This window comes from Lissotriton vulgaris, chromosome 8 (genome assembly GCF_964263255.1).
Source record: "Lissotriton vulgaris chromosome 8, aLisVul1.2, whole genome shotgun sequence".
Lineage (NCBI taxonomy): Eukaryota > Metazoa > Chordata > Amphibia > Caudata > Salamandridae > Lissotriton > Lissotriton vulgaris.
In genome coordinates this window covers 535,457,617-535,480,040 of record NC_141696.1, presented here as the reverse complement: position 1 = coordinate 535,480,040, position 22,424 = coordinate 535,457,617, and the positions used below count along the sequence as shown (strand labels likewise).

The window sequence follows — 22,424 nt, the reverse complement described above, 5'->3', positions numbered from 1 at the left end:
GTTCGTATTTATCAGATTTGGGACAGTGTTACAATATATTGCAGCCCAGCCTGTTGTATATTGCTTACCGGTGACACTTGCATGCCTATGTTATTTTATATAAATGCTTCTTTGGTTAGGGCTTGCATGAACAAAATCCTCTCAATTTTAAAGGTTCAACCTGATTAGGTCCCTTCATTTCATCATTCAAGTTTCCAGTTGGAATGCCGCCTGTTACCCTTAGAAATGGGAATGTGTGCAGTCCGTTTTGGAGCTCTTATTCTCCTATAAGAGCAGTCTTTATTTTTTTCTTTCTTGCAGTTCTTATCTAAATTTCTAATAATTGTTATTACATTGGCTGCTGGTTCCCATTATGATTGCATCTATTGCTTGAGGACTAGATGCACCAGTAAACGAGAACGTTCTTGGCGTCAATATTCCGGAATAACCAACGCCTGCCAGTTCTTTACCTCTGTGCACCAATCTTAGATCTAAGAACTGCTTCCTCGCATCATAAGCCTAGGACATAAACACTACAGTGAGTTCCCTTCACTCCAACAGCCTTTGTTATGGGATCATAGTCATACTCCCATGTGTTTGCAGGCTATATGGCATGTTTATGCAGAATTCTAATTGGTTGCTTCAAGAACACAATCATTATCTGAAACTCCAAAATCTGGTAAGGCAGCTCTTGGCACAAGTGTAGTGGGCTTTAAAGAGGCTAATGTATAATGTTTTAAGTTGTATGCCCCCTGTGGAGGTTGCAACATTGTTAATTGCTTGTCGAGCACTTACGAGCCCACAGTGAAGGCAAATAATGAGTGGAAAGTGGATTCACTGTTTCTGAGGCCAGATACCAAGAGATCTGTAAGGATCTCAGAACATTTCACCCAATCTCACCCAAACACAGGAAAATAAGTATTCTGGGGTTCTCCATCTGTTTCATGTACCTGCCGCTGCACTCAGAATCTAGACAGATAACATGAGTTAGTGCCAGCGTTCTAAGCATTCAATTGACAGAGCCAATATTGGCATTCCATAGGAATAGGAATGCTGATACAAGTCTTTTTACCCTAATATGTATTTTTTCTTCTTGGTAGTTTTACAGCTAATACATTGTCTTGAAAAGATTCTTGAAATAAAGTGTCCAGCTTTTAATTCTCAAATGCTTGATTTTCTACCTTTGTATTTGAATTTGATTGCTTTTATTGGGCTGCTGTTAACACTTAATGCATCATGGCACTAGAACCTTGATAAAGTCTGTGACAGATACTTGCAAGCAGATACCTCTGTAGTGTAGCTTTGGAACAAAATGTAGTTAGGCTGCACATGAAGAGGTAAAGCAAGGAGACAGATCTGCAGACATCCAAAAAGCCGATAGCTTGTACGTTTGTTTGGTAAAGCCTGTGGGCTGTGCAATTGGTGGCCAGAAAGGTTAGCCTAATATTAAAGTTTTTTGTTAAACAAAATATTTTTGCCGACACTGAAAATCATAAATATGGTGATGCTAATTAAGACTGTGAATAAGGGCAGCCCAATTCTGAATAATCTGCAATTAAGTCAGGAAGAGCAATTAACACTGTCCAGATATGAGGAGATAAATACACATATGACTGTTTATTTTTATGTGGGTGGCGGCCAACAAGGAGACGTTACTTGAGAGTTTACAGTGTTAATAGCACTGGATGGTGCTCTGCCAATTCAAGAGGCCAAATAGAGCTGGGCATTTGAGAGCAAACGAAGGTTGCAGACGGAGACCATTGGGATAGGGTGGACCCTAAAACAGATGGGCAAAGACTGGAGGCTCCATGAATAGCATGAAGACCATGATCCTGGCAACGAATGGGAACGTTGAAGGTTGATGGTAAAGCAGCCTCCACTCAGTTGGGTAACAATAGCCCTCATGGTGTGGGGAGGGCCCTGAACTAAAGGGTGCCCTCCCCTCTGGTACTGTGCATGGGCGTGGGCCCCTGGCCTCGGATATCCTGACTGGTTCCGCAGCGTAGGGGACCCCTCCTTGTACTTTGCAAAAGCACCCCATCGGGTTTTCTTATACCATTGCCTCCGCTACTGCTCTGAGCACTGTACTAGGAGAGGTGCTTTTCCTCTTGTGCTTGTACTTTGACCTTTCATCGCGTGGAGCACCAAGGCGGAGAACGCAAGGCTTGCTCGTGCAGGGTTCAGGGTCGAATCTGAAATGCAGTTGCTGCAGGTTGTATTAGAGCTTGTCGTGCGGAGTAAAAACTGGAGCAGGAAACGCTATGGAGGAAAAACTATGCCAGGAAAAAACACTGCGTGTGGGAATGCTGCACCGCCTGTAGGTCACGTCTCTGTGATGTCAGCGCCTTGTGATCTTGTCAATCAGTGCGAGGTTTAGGCGTCACAGGCAACATGGCACCTGTGTGATGCTGAGCACAGTTACAGAAGTAGTGCTTTGCTTCTCATACTTGATTGGCCTTTCATCACATGAGTACTGAGGTGGAGCACGGTGAGACTGTGTGTGGATGTCAAGCCTGACTACTATTAGAAATGGTAGGTGACTTTCAAGGCCTTCTGGTGGTGGGAAAACATTGGGATAGTAATGCTGCTGTGGCATTAGTCTGCCGAGGCGGGGAGACTGGGGATGACCACTGATATGAAGGTACCTGTGAGCCTTTTACGTCATTGACAGACTTGGTAAAAGAATTCTGAAACTGATGCTTTTCTTCAGGTCCTAGATTGATCTTTCATCACAGGGAGGGCTGAGGTCGAATGAGGCGAGGTTGATGTGTGCTGTTGTCAGTAGATTATACTTGCTGGTATATTAGTCTTGATATATGGGATTTTAGCAAAGAATTATACAATCCTGAAGTTCTGGGATAACGTGTTCGTTTCATTACCACAATCGTTACTCCATTAAAAGGCCTGCAGCAAAACACGTGAAAGATGCCTAAATTGTATACGTTTTCCCATGTTCTACTGGGAGGTACTCAGTGATTGGCCAGTATGGAGCCAGACCAGTGGAAGCAGTGTCCGTTTACTAAATTGTATTCTTTTTATTGCTGCTGCACAGAACCCCACCAGCACTGTGGTAGGTCTATGCTAAAATAAAATGGGAATATTATTGCAACCCAAGAGGTTTGAATTTGGAATTTGTAGCACTGATTGACAGGTCTTAAGAATGCCTTTGTCTGTGGCTCATGTTAATTAGTGTGAGGGTTGTTTGGGAGGAGAGGCTGCACAGAAAGGCCATGAATGCCCTGTGATCAATAACTCAAACTCTGAAAGGGGGCTGTCTTTGAACAGCTGAGACCTAGACATTTTGACTGACGCCCGGGGGAGCTACTTCGCCAGCTAAAGGGGAGATGTGCTATGGACTTCCATCCATCCTTGACCATCACCTACCCAGACGGTCTTTGGGCAAACTCTCCTGCGTCTCTCTAATCGACTTTTCTCACTTCTCCTCTTCGCCATACCCCCTACCCCCTCCTCTCTACTCTTCTCCTCTTTCCATCTATTGACGTTTGCCCTCACTCGTCCTTGCTCATAGTTCTCACCCTGTCTATCCACTGGACTTTCTTCTGTGAACTTTCCCTCGTCAGTTGAGACCTAGCAATCTGACTGATGCCCGATGGAGCTACCTGTTTAGCTATTGGGGTGATGGGCTGTGGATTCCCTCCTCGGACGTCACCTACCCAGTCTGTCTTTGGGCAGACTTCCTTTCGTCTCTCCTGCCATCTATTCCTTCATCCTCCCCCTTCACACTCCCCCCCCCTCCTCTCTATTTGTCTCACTTTTGTTTCCGCTCCCAATTTGTGGCTTAATTTTGGATGTAATGTGTACTTGTTTTCATTCTCAGTAACATTGTGTAGCCTAATGTAAAGTGCTCTGATACCTACGGGTCTAGCCAGCACTATATATAACTTTTATATAACTTTCCTCTGAACTTCTGATGGACCTCTGATGACTGTTTGTACTCACCTAGATACACGAGCAACCTTGGCCGATGCCCGGTGGAGCTGTCCTATGCAGCTAAAGAGGAGTCTGGCCCTGGTTTCACCCCCTAGGCCGTCACCTACCCAGACGGACATCTGTCATTGTTTTCCTTGTTTTTCCCGTTGTGTATTCCCTCCCTCCCCATCCTCCTCCCCCTGGGACTCTTTGATTTAAGTGATGTAACTTGTAAGTCGCTGTAACTCATGTAAAGCGCTCTGCTACCTCCAGGTCTGGTAGCGCTGTACAAAACTTTTCAAATAAATAAATAGAATAAATAAGTTGTATAGTCAAGAAGGCTTCCCAAAGCTGACATACTACGTGACTGCTCCAAGAAGTATAATAAACTGTATAATTATGATACAGAAGCACAATCGCGATATAGAAGGTTAAGTAATGGCAGGGGGCGAAGGAACCACTAACACAATAGATTCAGTGTAAATAATAGATATATACATTGTTGTAAATCAAAGAAACATTTGTGCATTGTGTCCCAAGTGAAAACGGGAACCTAAACCCAAGTGACAATGTGAGTCTTATATACAAGGTTTCCACAATTTGTACAAGTCAACCATTATCAAAATGATTCTATGTGAACAGCAGCTATATATAATGATACGCGCTGGGAAATGGGTCGCTTCTTCTGTTTGTCGACGTCAGTTTGACCCTCTAATCAATGTGTGGTCTCTTCAGGACTATCAATGAACGGACATTTGGTGACCAATGGTCATTGTACCCGTCAAAGCTGACTGAAGCGGCTTTGCAGATTACATACACGGAGCGCTGTCCCGCGTTTCCCCATCATCGATCCTGAAACCTCCAGTGCATTGCCACTGATCACCTACAAAGGGATTTCCCACCGTTACGGCTGTAGCCTAATATTTATAGAGCCTCTTTGGCCGACCTGCATTATCGGATTGGCAGCCTTCCGTCACATTGAGTACCCGGACGGGTCCTCATGTGACTAACCTCTTTTCCTTTATTCTTCACGTGTGGCACTTCATTTTCACGAGGCTGCGCAGTTACATTTTCAGATGTCCCTTCATCAATAGTCCTGAAGAGACCCCACATTGATTAGAGGGTCAAAACGCCACTGACAAACAGGAGAAGCGAACCATTTCCCAGCGTGAATCACTGTATATAGATGCTGTTCACATAGAATCATTTTGATAATGGTTGACTTGTACAATTTGTGGAAACCTTGAATATAAGACTCCCATTGTCACTTAGGTTTAGGTTCCCGTTTTCACTTGGGACCAATCCACAAATGTTTCTTTGATTTACAACAATGTATATATCTATTTTTGTTTGAAAATCTATAAAATATGATACACTGAATCTATTGTGCTAGTGGTTCCTTCGCCCCCTGCCATTACTTAACCCTCTATATTGCGATTGTGCTTCTGTATCATAATTATACAGTTTATTATTCCACAGGAACCACAGTTTTTTCTATATAACTATTACCCTGGTTCCTAAGTGAGTAGGGTTCCCCTGTTTCTTCTCTTTGCTCCAAGAAGTAGGCACCTGCATTTTCGCACATGCTTGATCAAAAAGAGAAAAATCCATCTTTGACATGAGAAGCAACTCGCTTTATGGGGACAATTCAAGTATTTCCTTGAGATGGAAAGAATACAGCCTGCAATGTAATACTGATCAGTAGAGGTCCACCTAGACTCTGCCAATAGACTGCCACACCTAGACTCTGCCAGTGGACTGCCGCACCTGACTCTGCCAGTGGATTGCCACACCTGACTCTGCCAGTGGACTGCCGCACCTAGATTCCGCCAATGGCAGGGCACACCTAGACTCTGCCAATAGACTGCCGCGCCTAGACTCCACCAATAGACTGCCACACCTAGACTTCACCAATAGACTGCCACACCTAGACTTCACCAATAGACTGCCACACTTAGACTCTGCCAGTGGATTGTCACACCTAGACTCTGCCAGTGGATTGTCACACCTAGACTCTGCCAGTGGATTGTCACACCTAGACTCTGCCAGTGGATTGTCAGACCGAGACTCTGCCAATGGATTGCCACACCTAAACTCTGCCAGTGGATTGTCACACCTAGACTCCACCAATAGACTGCCACACCTACACTCTGCCAGTGGATGCCACACCTACATTCTGCCTTTGGATTGCCACACCTAGACTGTGCCGGTGGATTGCCACACCTAGACTCTGCCAATAGACTGCTACACCTAGACTCTGCCAATAGACTGCTACACCTAGACTCTGCAAATAGACTGCTACACCTAGACTCTGCCAGTGGATTGCCACACCTAGACTCTGCCAATAGACTGCCACACCTAGACTCTGCCAGTGGATTGCCACACCTAGACTCTGCCAGTGGATTGCCACACCTAGACTCTGCCAGTGGATTGCCACACCTAGACTCTGCCAGTGGATTGCCACACCTAGACTCTGCCAGTGGATTGCCACACCTAGACTCTGCCAGTGGATTGCCACACCTAGACTCTGCCAGTGGGTTGCCACACCTAGACTCTTCCAGTTGACTGTCACACCTAGACTCCACCAATGGACTGCCACACCTAGACTCCGCCAGTGGATTGCCACACCTAGACTCTGCCAGTGGATTGCCACACCTAGACTCTGCCAGTGGATTGCCACACCTAGACTCTGCCAGTGGATTGCCACACCTAGACTCTGCCAGTGGGTTGCCACACCTAGACTCTTCCAGTTGACTGTCACACCTAGACTCTTCCAGTTGACTGTCACACCTAGACTCAACCAATGGACTGCCACACCTAGACTCCGCCAGTGGGTTGCCACACATAGACTTCGCTAATGGATTGCCACACCTTGACTCCACCAATGGATTGCCACACCTAGACTCCGCCAATGGTCTACCATGCCTAGACTCTGCCAGTGGACTACGACGCCTAGATGCTGCCAATGGACTACCGCACCTAGACGATGATCCAGGCTAGGCTACGTATTTCAGAGAAAGACAAGTAAAAAAGAAGGATCTTGCAGAGTGGTATGTAAAGCCTGTGTGCACTTGCTACTGGGAATCAATAAGAAGGAACATGTGGATTAAACTGGAAAAAAATCTATTGTTTGCATTTAAGTAACACTTTTTCCTCATCCATGCACCAAAAGGCTTTTTATGCACGGGTAGTACACTGCTCTTTCGGTTTTGGATAATGAGAGAAAGATCAGTGGGATTACAATGGAATTTAATTATCTGCCGAAATCTGTTTTATTTAAGAAAAATGCCACTGCAGCCTCTCTTTGCTGTGTGCATATGAGACGTAGTATACAGGACCGTGTTGCAGTACTGAACTATTAAAATATCTAGAACGACGACATTCTAAGAACAAGCATTTGCAATGCAATAGGTCTCGCAGTTACGCGAGTTTAAGCTATTGGCATTGGAGATGACAATGCCTTGTATTTATGTTTTAAAAACAAAAATAAAAGGCATTGTTATTTGCAATGTCAATGGCTCAAACTCGCGCACATGCGAGACCTATTACATTGCAAATGCTTGTGTTTATTTCTGTCTGTGCCTATTTCCGTGTGTGTATTTCCCAAATACTACTACAGGTCAAGAACGAATCTGGGATGGGCACTAATACGTAGCAAATTAGAAAATGCGTACAGACTAGATTAGTTGCTCAGTTCATGTTAGATCTGTGTGTCTCTAGTTGGCAGAGGTAGGTACCAATGTCTAAATAGGGACCCTTGCTTCTGGTCAGGGTAAGGGGATACACTCTTTAGATAACCCCTGCTCAGCCCCTTGGTAGCTTGGCACGAGCAGTCAGGCTTATCAAAGGGATTGTGTAACATATTTGTACCAACACTCACAGTAACACAGTGAAAACACCACAAATGGATTCCACAACAGTTTAGAAAAATAAAAGTATTTAATCTAAACTACACAAGACCAAAACGACAAAAATCCAACATACACAGTTCAAGATATGATTTCAAAAGAGTTCTTAAGGTTTGCGTCAAAATAATCTACAGTTGTCATGTTTAGCCCAAAGTACCCTTAGATGCGACAACGTTCCAAAATGAAGCTGCAGCGTTGAAAAACAAGCGATGCGTCACTCCTGAGACCTTGGGGATGCGATGCGATGGCCCCGCTGGACGCAGCAGGGGTGTTGCGGCGAATCCAGTCTGTATGGGGCGGGAGGCGATACCTTGTACAGATTCCGGTGCGCAGGGTCCGTAGGAAGCGTCTTGCAAAGGTACGATGTGACGATCCCCGGGATGGCGATGATCTCAGGTGCGGCGGCGATGCGCAGAGCAGCATCGATCTTCTCCTCTCGCGGCCCCTCGATACGATGGCTCTACGACGATGTTCGCAGCGACGTGATGCAGTCCACAAGCAAGCGGTGAGACAATCTCACCCAGCGACGACAGGCTCTGCAACGATACTCACAACGACAGGAAACTACACTCACCGGGGCGATGCGTTCCGCAAGTGAACAATGCGTTAGTTCTTGCAGTGGAAGCAGGCGCTGCAACTATCTCGATATTCGCGATGGCGGGAATTTCCTCGCACTGTCAGGGATGCGCTCCGCAAGCGAGCAATGTGTGAAAATTGCAGATTTTCTTTGTTTCTCCTTGTCCAGCTTCCAATACAGCCGGAAACAACTTCCAGATGCCCCTCAGTCGGATTCAGCACTCTAGGAAGGCAGAACTCTCTCAGCAGAGTTCAGGGGGAAGATGGGGGTGAAGTCCTTTTGTTCCTGGGACTTATTAACAGGAGACCAGCTCTTCCTCAGGCCCTTGGAGATCTTTTCAAGTTAGGGGACTAAGCAACAACAAATTCCTTCCCATCTCCTTGGCAGCAAAGCAACTGCAGGTCAGCCCACAAACACACAGCAGGACAGTCCTTCCTCTTCAGTCTTCCAGCTTTCCCCTTGGCCGAGGTTCCTTCTTGATTTCAGGATGATCTAATTGTCTGTAGTCTGGGGTCCTGTACTTATACCCCAGAAAGTATGTGTTCCCTTTGTGCAGGCGGGCTCTGAGCCCGGTCTGAACCAATTATGGGTGTTCCTTGAGCACTTTGTTTTCCTGGCTTCTCCTTTCCTTTCAGGTCCGACAAGAAAACAGCCACTTTCTAAAAGTGCTGTTTTCAAACACAGGATTTAAAAACCATCTTTCCTAAAATATGTGTTAATAAATTATGAGTTCAGGGATACCAGACTTTTATGTCCTATCTTGCTCCTATGGGAAGAAATTCAGGCAACCATTATACTCAGCATTCCCTATTGTAGCCTATGGGCAAGATAGCCCTCTCAACAGTGAAAAACGAAATTGGCTGTAATTCACTACCGAAGCCTGTCACATACACCAGTACATGCTCTACCTTTCACACACTGCACCCTGCCCAGAGGGGTACCTTGGACCTTCCTTAGGGGTGTCCAATGTGTACATAAAGGGAAGGGTTAAGCCTGGTCAGTGGGGGACACTGGCCAGGTTGACATGGCAGTCCACAGACTGCACACAGGCACTGCAGTGGCAGACCTGAGACACCATTTTAGGGCTACTCATGTGGGTGACACAATCAGTTTTGCAGGTCCACTAGTAGCATTTGAATCACCAGCCCTGGCACACCCAGTGCACTTTACTAAGGACTTCTTGGTAATACAAATATGCCAATCATGGATAGCCAATTACAATAACAATTTCCCTAGGGAGCACTTGCACTTTGACACTGATCAGCAGTGGCAAAGTGCCCAAAGCATCTAAACCAGCAAAAAACGAAATCCAGCACAGCGTCAAAAATACAGGAGGTAGAGGCAAAAGACGAGGGAAACCACGCCAAAGATGCCAGGTCTAACAGTTCACATATAAACATCGATGGGGATTTACAGCCCGACTAAAAAGACTATTCTCAGCATCAATTAAGTATATAAAGGCTGGAGAAGAAAAGTTAGATGTAACCTGTTTTTATTACACCTCTGGCTTGGCTCCAGAAGAACACTGGTGATCTGTAAGAGGCATCGTTTGGAGGGTTCATCATCTTTTAAGGAGTTATATAAATGACTGGCTCAAGTGTTTAGCACATAAAGCTGGCATTAACTTTGTTTTCCAGTTCTCTTACTACGTTTGACGATAGCTGTTTTATTTATTTTGCCTGTGCAGCCATTGCGAAAATACGGCCATAAGTACTTACAATGCTGTCCCTGTATTTTTCTCACAGGCTGTTTACCTGATCTACATTTATGCGGAGATAGATGTAGAAACCCGGTATTGCAAATGATACTGAGTTCTTGTGTATGCAACAATGAAAGAATATGAGGGACAACAGGCCTACTTTCCTGCTTTCATGATACGAAAGTGCCATTTTTTACGAGTCCCGCCCGTCCCCCGCCATAATTCGTTACAGAGACGTGGTCTAAATAAGAAGCGGTGTGCTGTGAGAGGACACCGGTGGGCACATGCAGGGTTCCCTGGAACACTGGTGACACCAACACCGGCAGCTGCTATTCACAAAGATGAAGCAGTTTATCTCAAATAGATTCCCTTTGTGAATGGCTGCTACCTGCTTTGACAGATCAACATTCTATTAATAGTTTGCTCCCACAGTGGTGGTCCCAAACCTTCGATAAATTCCAGTGTAGCTGGGAAGGAGCAGGGGGGACACCCTTCTCTTGCCCTCTAGACCGTCTAATTCACTACTGATTACAAAGTGTACTATACGAGCCGAAAAAGCATTTCCGATTCACAGAACATTCTATGTACATTAAGAACGTGTATTGCAGTCCCAGGCAAACACCTTTATGCATTGGCCTCAGTCTGTCTGATGCGTACATGCCAGCACAGAAAGAAGACATATGTGCTTCACAACAGCGAGTTTCAAAATTGAGAAAATAGGCAAAACAGCTCATCCAAATATGAAAGTAGGCGCACAAATTTGCACATCTGTTTACTTTCAAAATTATTTTTGCACCACTAAAGAACCTGCCACAGCCCCAATACTGCCTGAAATTGTCACAGGAGACCCCAAGAGTACTACTGCAATTGAAACAAGGAGGCACTGCTCGCTCCTGCAGGCAAAGCGCTGTGGGATGCAAGGAATGCAGCTGAGGGGGGAGAGGTGGGGGTAGTACGGCCGAGAGCACACAAAGCGTTTTTCCTTGTGGGAGCGAGCATTGTGCACCATCTGTTTGCAAATTAAATACAAACAGATGGATTCTAAGCTTGCTCCCGCAAGGGAATCGCCAACCGTGCATGTGTTGCCATTGAAATCAATACAATGCGAGCATGTTTTTGGCCCAAAAAGTGAATCCATTACTAAAGGTCTTCTCCTAAGCAGCGCTTGTGAGCTGTGTAGGCAAGACCTAAAAATGGGCAGTCGGTGTGCCATAACCATTATATCATGGAGGAAAGACAAAACTGACATTCATGGCAATGCTTACTGTTCAAATAATAACTACACTTTTTAATTTTATGTATTACTAAGAGGTACTCGTTTTATTGAACAGAGGAAAGACAAGGTCAAAAGCTGGGACTCCAACCGAATACTGGTAGCGCAGTGCTCTGCAGCACGTGCATTACATTTCTGAGCTAATCTTCCGGCTACAGTGAAACATTTTCTCAAGGGAGACCATGAGTTTCCTCCATTTGGCTGCATCTAAAATGATTCAGTCGAGAAAATATTGTATAGTGGTGTACTCCGAAACCAGAGCAGAGAATGCCAAAGCCTACCAGGGCTACTAGGTAGTATTATTATTTTATCACCATTGACCCCGGTCTTTATGCACCGCTCCCCCAGCCTCTGCGATAGAGCCACAACGGAGGAATTCTCTTCGGCCCAGCTCCTTGAGGCCCTCCGAGGTTCAGTTCTGAACCCGCCCCCATCTCACTCGCTGACTTCAGGAAGAGACACAAGACCTGGCTCTTCGACTAAGGCTCCCATTTGCTTAGTGCCTGGATATCCCCCGGGGTGATAAGTCGCGCTATACAAATACTGATTGATCACAAAGCGTTTACGTCCGCTATGTGGTTGAGTGGCCCAACTGTCGGGGTTGGCCCTTCCCAATGAGGGTTCAAATCCTGGGCCGCTATCACATACAGTAAGGGCTGGTGGTGGCCACAGTTTTGGGCTGACTTGTTTCTTAAGCAGTTGAAGAGCTGGGGCAGCACAATTTTGCCATTTTAGAAAGTGGTAAATGTTTACTTTCACTGGAACTTTAGGTGTATGTGGTGTGTTGGGCTGGAAATGTAGCAGCGTTGTTGACACATTGAAAGTAAACAACTAACCATAACACAATAGCATACACGGAGCAACAGAACACCTCAATTAATTCATAACATAACACAACCCAACAGCACATAGCAAAATGCAACACAAAAACTGCAGTACAACAAAACATAATCATATCTCAATAAGGCAGCACAAAAAGACAGTGGCACAAAAACCAACACAACACATCAACAGCACAACATAATGCCACACATCTCATATGAACAAACGTTCTTGTCATAAGTTTCCATCTCCGGGAACCGGTTTTCATAATATAATGGTAAAAGGGGTTAGAACAAGCATCACCTTATCTGCGAGCGTCAAAAATGATTTGTGAAAACTAAGTTGCTAGCAGTGCGGATCTGGGCAAACTACGCCTGAAATACAAACACAACTAGATAATTCAGTTGGTATCCTTCATCCATTGATGGGTGTAGCACCGCCTCAAGTGTAATGGTCGCATTTCATCACTACAGCGATGTTGGGTTTCTGCCGCAGTCTTTTAATCTATAGTTCCTTACTGACTTCTAATGGTATATTTATTTCTTAAAAATTACTACGAGTTTCTGTTTGGAATTCATCCTTAAAATTGTGGAAGGAAGCCTGGCTGCCTCGATACGTGTTCGGAGCCAGCCCCACACAATGGCCCTGCAGATTGTTGATAGGGCAAATGTTAAAAAAACATAAGTGCAGTCATTGTTTGCAAATCTAGAAGAGTTATGGGGCTTTATCTGTTTCTTAACTCAGCGGTTTTTACATTTCTTTGTTTATTCTTTCTTTCTTTTCCTTTATTCCCACCCCTCGCCGTGGGTGTTTACAGCACAACCTTTCGCCCAGTTAGGCGTGAAGGTGATTAAGTCGTTCATTGGCGGCCTCTTGCCAAGGCGCTCTACCAGGCCAAGTGTTGTCTGCTTATTCTAAGGACCACACCCCACAGCCCAGAATTCAAAAATGCTGGCCTGAACAATTTTTAAGTGACAAATACAGTCCGATATTGAAAAGTTCCTAGGAAAAGAGCAAAGACCCGCCCGTGCCACAAAACTATGTACCTGAAAAAATGTCTATTTACCACCTGCCAGTTATTGCCATAAGGATACTAGGCAAACGTAAATGCGTTTACTATTCCACAATTGTACACCGTAGTTGCTAACAATTTTACAGTGGAACCCCAGGGGCGGCGAGTGGCAGGATCTAGGTGTGGTTTGTTTAGAGAAATTAATTTTTACAACCTTCTGAGATTATGGGCATTCACTTACCCCTTGTCACCCTGGAAACGGTCAATAGTAACTCCCCTTGCAGGATAGTAACTGGAAACACACCAACTTTTGTGAGGGTTTAGGGGAAGGGAATTCTCCACGTGGACAAATGTATTCCGCATGGTGAAGAAAAAAAAACGACTAAAGTGCATGTACACAGCTGGGTTTATTTTCCTTAATGTGGATTTGCACCCCAGTACAATTTCACTTAAGTAAATTACTTGGGAGTTGCGCATGTAAATACAATAGACATTTACAAGGGATTTACGCCGTAAACATGATTTGTACCTTTCAAAGCGCAAACGACTCATATCGTGTGCCATTTGCCTATTATTGTTACTGCTAAAGCCATGAGTGCCCCTTGGACTTCAAATATGAGCCTTTGCAGTGCAAAAAACTACATACGTGTGTGTGTGTGTGTGTGTGAGGGTGGGTGTGTGTGTGTGTATATATATATATATATATATATATATATATATATATATATATATATATATATATATATATATATATATATATATATATATGTGTGTATATATATATATTCACTTAAAAAACCATAGGTTTCAGGCATTATATAGTTAGGATTTAGCATTTGAAAAACCATTGAAATTGCTCCTATATAGTTAGTTGTACTAACTATATTTTGCGCACCCGCAATCCGCTGCTGATGATGTCACATATTACATCATTCATGACATGGTCAGTGACATCACTGATGACATCACTGATGACATCACTGATGACATCACTGATGACATCACTGATGACCTCTCATTTGACATCACTGATGACCTCTCATTTGACATCACTGATGACATCATCCAGTGACTGTGTGTTTCTGTAAAGTTTAAATATGTGTTACATATTGAAGAATGAGTGGATGTATAAGTGTCTGGATGACGGATTTAGTAGGTGCGTGACTGACTGTATGAGTGAGTGATTAAATGTGTCTTACTTAATGCATGGGTTAGTGACTAAACTGTCTGAATGTGTGCATCAGTATGTCTGTTGTTGTGTAAGCTGCTGCATGTGTTGATCAGTAGCTATATGAGTGGCTATATGGGTTATTGATTGGTTGCCCAAGTATTTGAATGGGAGACTGAGTGTGTGTGTGGGTTGCTAGGGGGAGTGACTGTATGTATGAGTGATTCTATGGGTGAATGAGTGAATGTGTGTGTAGACCTAGGAATCAGTGAGTGCATATGTAGTAACTGGTATTGGGGTGTCAATGGTTTCAAGAATGGCAGTCTGTATTTAACACTGGGTGTATCAAAGGTTATATTAGAGTGTGAGGAGGTGCATCGTTTTATCACATAAATTATATCATCAGTGATGTGATCAGTGATGTCAAATGAGATGTCATCAGTGATGTCATCAGTGATGTCATTTGAGATGTCATCAGTGATGCCACTGACCATGGCATGAATGATGTAATATGTGACATCATCAGCAGTGGATTGCGGGTGCGCGAAATATAGTTAGTACAACTAACTATATAGGAGCAATTTCAATGGCTTTTCAAATGCTAAATCCTAACTATATAAGGCCTGAAACCTATGGTTTTTTAAGTGAATTTGCAAGGTTTTTAAAATGCTAATTCCTAACTATATAAGGCCTGAAACCTATGGTTTTTTCAGTGAATTTGCAAGGTTTTTTAAATGCTAATTCCTAACTATATAAGGCCTGAAACCTATGTTTTTTTCAGTGAATTTGCAAGGTTTTTTAAATGCTAATTCCTAACTATATCAGGCGTGAAACCTATATTTTTTTTCAATAAATTTCAAAGGTTTTGTAAATGCTAATTCTATTAGCGGATAACGTTTATATATGTTATTTTCCTTCTTGGACCACCTGAGCAGCCATCTTGTTTCTCAGGAGAAGTGAGGCACAAGAGAGCACAAAACAAGAGTGGAAAATGCAAAAAGGGGGCAGGGTAGAGACCCCCTGACCCCCTAGCCCTTCTCAGGGGGTCCCAGAAGGACCACCAAGTGCAAAAAAAAAAAAAATTTAAATAGAGGGGTACGCCCGGGTACGCGTACCATACGCGTACGGTGTGCGTACCCCTCGATTTTTTTTTTTAATTATTATTTTATTTTTTTTGCCCTTGGGGGTCCTTCTGGGACCCCCTGAGAAGGGCTAGATGGTTTGGGGGTCTCTACCCTGCCCCCTTTTCGTGTTTTCCACTCTTGTTTTGGGCTCTCTTGTGCCTCAGTTCTCCTGAAAAAGAAGATGGTGGCCAACACTTCCTGGTTTGGGCAGTTTGGAATGTTGACAGTCGACTTCCAGCCAATCAGAAACTCGCTCGCACACGTAAAGGTACGCGCACGTACGCGTACCCTACGCATATAGATATATAATTTGCTCAAATTCAATTTTCACAACATCTACTGGAGGGATTTTCACCAAATATAGAAAAGGCACTACTGCATACCTGTCCCTACAATTTTGCCAAGTTTGGTGTAATTCCGTTCAGCCGTTCGGGTTGTAGCCGTGTCTAAAGGTCCCATAGAAAATGCCATTTAAAAAATTTCAAATTCAATTTTCTCAAGATCTACTGGAGGGATTTTCACTAAAAATTGCATAGGCACATGTGTATACCAGGCTCTACCATTTTGCCAAGTTTGGTGTAATTCCATTCAGCCGTTCGGGCTGTAGCCGTGTCTAAAGGTCCGTATGGAAATGAACATGAGGAAAACATGTTTTGGGACCCCCCTTTTGACCCCCGCTTGATGAATTCCCCTGAAACTTTCAGGTAAGGAGCGGAGCAGAGCTGGCCAAAATTCTGGAAAATTACATGCAGATTCCTCAATTGGCGCCAAAGTTATTCCCAATAGAATGTTGAGCGCATATAAATATATAATTTGCTCAAATTCAATTTTCTCAACAACTACTTAAGGGATTTTCACCAAATAAAGAAAAGGCACTACTGCATAACTGTCCCTACCATTTTGCCAAGTTTGGTGTAATTCTGTTCAGCCGTTGGGGCTGTAGCCGTGTCTAAAGGTCCCATAGAAAATGCCATTTGAAAAATTTCAAATTCAATTTTCTCAAAAACTCCTGGAGGGATTTACACCAAACATACAAAAGGCACTGCTGCATACCAGTCCCTAGCATTTTGCCAAATCTGGTGTAATTCCGTTCAGCCGTTCGAGCTGTAGCCTTGTCAGAATGTCCCTATGGAAATTAACATGGGGAAACATGTTTTGGGACCCCCCTTTTTTCTCGGCCCCCGCTTGACGAATCCCTCCGAAACTTTCAGGGAAGAAGCGGAGCACAGCAAGGCAAATTGAAGGAAAATTACAGGCAGATCCCTCAATCGCCCCCAAAGTTATTCCCAATAGAATGTTCGGAATTTCCTATGGTAACTAGGTCCTAACTATATATACCTACTGGCGACCGCCAGTAGGTAATAATATGAGGCATACCACGTCCAAACTGCAATCCTGCAAAGACGAGATGAACCCTTGACTGGTGCAAAATTTTCTTTAATGAAGCCCAAACACCAAGTCGACCATATATATATATATATATATATATAGAGAGAGAGAGAGAGAGAGAGATTTTTTTTTCTCTGAAGATACAATGGTTAAAGTACCTTTTTGTTAGGTGTTGGAATGGGACTTGAGCTAACATTACAAACCTAAAAACCACTGAAATTTGCCAGCTATAGTTTAGTGAATTATCAATCATCCACTACTTATGACCTCACATAATACATCATTCATGAACATTTTAATTACATCACTGATTATATTTAAATACCAACATTGTTGAAATGAATAATGCAATCAGCCAATGAATCTGACAGTGTGTAATAAAGAGGCTTTGTGAATGAGGAGCAATACAACAAGCTAAATCAATGTAGGACTCTTATAAGCCAGATACAAAAGACATTTTATATTTCATAAGTGAAGCACTTTTCACTGATGTCAATGTCTATTTAATGGTATTCACCAAAAGGATGGGTGAAGTGGCAATAGGCCACTTATGGAGAGCTGGTTGCTGAACATCTATGAAAAATAGATCATTTAGGCTACTTTCTGGATGCTTCTGTGGAAGATTTACTTTGATGAAATTGTTTAAATACGTAAATTGTGACAAACGTATGTTTATTAACTTGTACCACTCCAAAATGGCGACCAAAAGCAGGTCGGGGTGGATCAACGATAGTCCTTTTTCCATGCATCTTGTTTGAATATGTAAACAGCACTTTGCATTGATCACATTCACCGTGACCAAGCCTTAGTGGCGAAACGCGTCGGTAGGGAGCTGCTGATTTCGTGCCTCTAATAAAAACACTTTGAAGCATCCAGAAAGTAGCCTGTGCTGTTCTTCGGATTGGGAGAAACTTTGTTTGTGTATATATATATATATATATATATATATATATATACATATATATATATATATATATATATATATCCATAGGTTTCAGGGGTATATTAGTTAGCTGGACATTTCACTCGTACAAAACCGTTGAAATTTCCCGTTATAGTTAGTTCAGCTAACTATAACTCGCGTGCCCGCAATGCACTGCTGATGACATCACATATTACATCACTGATGACATCATCCAGTGAATGTGTGTTTTTCTGAAAATTAAATATATTTTATATATGTACATCTCAAGGTCGATGGAAGAATAAATGGGTATATAAGTGCCTAAATGGATGATTTTTTTTTGTAAAATTAATTGTATAACTGACTGATTAAGTGTATCTTATTTAAACATTACTCACTAACCCATGTGTTCACTATGTAAATATCTGTATCAGTCTCTCACTTTGTGTATAAGTGGCTGCATGGGTTGGTCAGTAGCTACATGAGTGTCTATATGGGTTATTAGTTGGGTTTTTGAGTATCAGTATGAGTGTCTGTATGGTTCGGTGGGGGTATTACTTAGTGCATAGATGTATGAATGAGTGACTCACTGTTTGTATATGTTGAAGACAGCATGGATGCAGGACTGTATGGGTGGATGAGTGTGTATGGGTGTGTTAGTGAGTGAATGACTGTCTCAATAGTGTTTTTATGAGTGACTACATATGTTTTAAACTAGTATATGCAAGTGTTGTTGTATGTGAGAGTGAGAGATTGGAAGAGTTCCTGGATAAATAAGTATGTGTTTCTATAAGTGATTGTTTAAGAGAGTAAGTATGTGTACGTTTCTGTAGAAGTAAGTGTGGCGGTGTGTGTCTAACTGTATATATAACTAAATGGATGTTTGATACTTTGCATGTGTGACTGTGTGTGAGTAACTCTATGGATGAGTGTCAGTGTGTAACAGGATGTATAGATGTATGAGTACATATGATGAGCGAGTACATGTATGAGTGACTATATAGAACTATTTGTGATTGAGTGGATGTGTGTGTAGATCTTGGAATTACTGAATAGGTGTTTTGTAACTGGTATTGGTATCTCCGTTTTTTTTTTAAATGTTTGTTTCTATTTTTGAGTGTGTGTGTTTCAAAGGCTATGTTAGGGTGAGAGGAGGTCTGCCACTCTATCACAAGGATGATGGCATCAGTGATGTCATTTGAGATGTCATCAGTGATGTCACTGACCATGTCATTAGTGATGTAATGTGTGACGTCACCAGCAGTGCATTGCCGGCGTGCAAGTTACAGTTAGCTCAACTAACTATAACAGGGGCAATTTCAATGGTTTTGTATGAGTGAAATGTCCAGTTAACTATAATGCCCCTGAAACCTATGTTTTTTTCAGTTTATTTCAAAGGTTATTTGAATGCAAGTTTCAAACTATGCCTGCAGAGGTAAGACATGTAAAGAAAGAAGAAAAACACACAGAAAGAAGAAAAAGAAATGCAGAAAGAAGCAACAAATGTTCTCAAAGACGAAGAAAGGTACACGAAGAAGGAAGACATGCAGAAAGAACAAACAGAGGAACAGAAAGAGGCCTGGTTGCAAAATCATCCTGTACCCTCAACTTTTACAGATGGGTACTGGTGGTAACTGACTCGAACTCACCAGTCCTAGTGCCAGTGCTATGCTAAAAGACACTTAGAATACAGTTGAAACACCTACATACACTAGGGAACACTAGGCGTTGGGGTACCCCTGTTATTTGCATGACCTCCTCTGTAAGCCCCTAGTATATAATAGGGCAGGGGGATTAAAACGACCTCTTAAAACGCGTCACAGGGCACGTTTGCACACTGGTGAAGGGAGGGGGGCTGAGCTGACATGTGCAAACAAGCCCTGTGACCGTTTTAATTTGGTGGATAAAGTCCCCTTGAATCCTGAGTGTCCCTTGGCTACAAGTAGCCCACCAGGTATCTTCAGTTAGCACCACAGTGCTGCGTTGCAGAGAGGTGTAAAAAGGGGCACAGCCTGGACCACCTCTCTACAACGCAGTGCAGTGGTGCTTACTGGAAGCACCTGGTGGGCTAGTTGGCCCCGAGGGGCCCTCTGGATTGAAGGGGAATTGTTTCCCCAACTTAAAACGCGCCACAGGGCGTGTTTACACATGTCACCTCAGGCCCCTCCCCTCCCTTCATCACTATGTAAACGCGACCTGTGGCCGTTTTAATTTGGGAGATTAAGTCCTCTTGAATCCTGAGGGTTCTTAGGGTCCAGCTAGCCCACTAGGTACCTCCCGTAAGCGCCACAGAGCTGCATTGCAGAGAGGTGTAAAAAGGGGTATGGCCTGAACCACCTCTCTGCAATGCAGCACAATGGTGCTTATTGGAAGCACCTGGTGGGCTAGTTGGCTCCCAGGGGCTCTCAGGATTGAAGGGGAATTATTTCCCAACTTAAAACACGCCACAGGGCGTGTTTGCACACATCACCTCAGGCCCGTCCCCTCCCTTCGCCCCTATGTAAACGCGCCCTGTGTCTGTTTTAAGTTGGGAGATTAAGTCCCCTTGAATCCTGAGGGTCCCCAGGGTCAAACTAGCCCACTAGGTACCTCCAGTAAGTGCCACAGAGCTGCGTTGCAGAGAGGTGTAAAAAGGGGCGTTGCCTCTGAACACCTCTCTGCAACGCAGCTCCCTGGTGCATACTGGAGGTACCTGGCGGGCTAGTTGTCCCCCAGGGACCCTCAGGATTGAAGAGGGATTCATTCCTCAACTTAAAATGCACCACAAGGTGCATTTGCACAATTGTGAAGGAAGGGGGCTGGGCCTGAGGTGACATGTCTTAAGTTGGAAAATTAATTCCTCCTCAATCCTGAGGGTCCCTAGGGGTCAACTAGCCCACCAGGCACCTCCAGTATGTGTCAGAGAACTGCGTTGCAGAGAGGTATTCAGAGACCACGTCCCTTTTTACAACACTCTGCAACGCAGCTCCGTGGCGCTTACTGGAGGTATCTGGTGGGCTATTTGGCCCCCAGGGACCCTCCGGATTGAAGAGGAATGAATTTCTCAACTTAAAACGCGCCACAGGGCGTGTTTGCACACATATCCACTCAGGCCCTGCCCCCTCCCTTCACCACTGTGCAAACACGCCCTGTGGCGCATTTTAAGTTGGGGAATTAACTCCCCTTGAATCCTGAGAGTCCCTGGGGAGCAACTAGCCCACCCGCTACCTCCATTAAGCGCCACAGAGCAGCGTTGCAGAGAGGTGTAGAAAGGGGCTAGGCCTCAGAACACCTCTCTGCAACGCTGCCCCCTGGCGCATACTGGAGGTTCCTTGTAGGCTAGTTGGCCCCCAGGGACCCCCAGTATTTAAGGGGAATTAGTTCCTTATCTGCAAACGCGCCACAGGGCGCGTTTGCATAGTGCTGCAGCGAGGGGGCGAGGCCTCCGCGTGATGCCGTTTTCTCTTTTCATTTTTTAAAGCAGGGGGGCTTCTTTTCCTATTTTTTTGGCCCTGGGGACCCCGTACCCCAGGGCCTGACCCCCTTTTTAATTTGTTTTTAAATAATTTGGAAGGGGGCCGCATGGCCCCCCTCCCAAGGCCTTAAATGGCCCCGGGGACCCCATCCTTCGGGCATGGCCTTTATTTTTTGGAGGGGGAGGGGGGCCATGTGGACCCCTCTGGGCCACTTTTGGTCCAGGGGACCCCATCCCCTGGGGCCTGGCCTTTTGTTGGGGGACCGTGGGGGGGTGGTCCCCAATCCCCCACAGTCCCAGCCGTCTCCTCACCTCCTGCTGGAGCCAGCATTGCATTTCTACATGGGGAGCTGCTAAGATGCAGCTCCCCATGTGGAAAAACAATTTGGTTTGCAATTTAAAAGAAAGAGCAGGTTTCCCTGCTCTCTCTTTCAGAATGCAAACTACAGTGTCCCGGGGGTGGGCACCCCGGGACACTGCAGGAGCGGGCCCTGGGGGATGGCGGTTCCAAGGGCCACAATAAGGCTCCAGGAGGGGGGGCACACGGCCCCCTCCCTACATTTTCAAAGTCCTAGGGGGGTGTTGGTCTCCGGAGCTTGGGGGTCCATAACGGACCCCCAAATGTAAACTCTTAGCGCCCCGGGGAGGTGGCGGTCCCCAGGGGCGTGTGGGAGGGGGGGCTCAAGCCTCCCCCACACAGGTTTATTTAAAAAAAAGCCCTGGGGTAGTGGTCCCCGGGGCTGGGGGACCCCCTAAGCAGGCCTTAGGGGTCAGGGTGTTTCTACCCTGCCCCCTTTTTGCATTTTGCGCATTTTTTTCTCTGCTTTCTTGTGCCTCGGTTCTACCAAGGTGCAAGATGGCTGCCAACACTTCCTGATTTTGAGTGTTGACAGCCAATTAGTATGAAGCTCGGGATGGTGCGCGGATCCTCCACGCCAATATATATATATATATATATATATATATATATCAATGCTCGAAGGTGTCCACCTTTGAGTAGCACGCGAACAGCAGCTTGGTATATGTATAGGTGAGGGCGGGGATCCACTCGTAGACGCCGCTCCGTACAGGATCTGCCCGACGCGTTTCGAAGCTCCATTTGCTTCTCTTCAGGGGCTTTAACGGAAGCGGTGTGTGCAACCGCCGACCCACTTCCCCATTTAATGTATAACACACCCACCGATG

General features: G+C 44.6%; 1 protein-coding gene across 4 annotated transcripts in view; it reads left to right on the top strand.

Annotated features, from left to right (window-relative positions):
* ADGRG2 (adhesion G protein-coupled receptor G2) overlaps positions 1-22,424 on the top strand; it is a 988,790-nt gene that overhangs the window by 54,136 nt on the left and 912,230 nt on the right. Inside the window, exon 1 of one of the 4 annotated variants that reach the window (XM_086934347.1) lies at positions 2,153-2,511. The exons of 2 other annotated variants lie outside the window; for them this stretch is intronic. The gene's annotated coding sequence lies outside the window, so the exon portion shown is untranslated. Of the gene's footprint in view, positions 1-2,152; positions 2,512-22,424 lie in introns of those variants that run through there. One more of the 4 variants, XM_086934349.1, reaches the window with a different exon arrangement.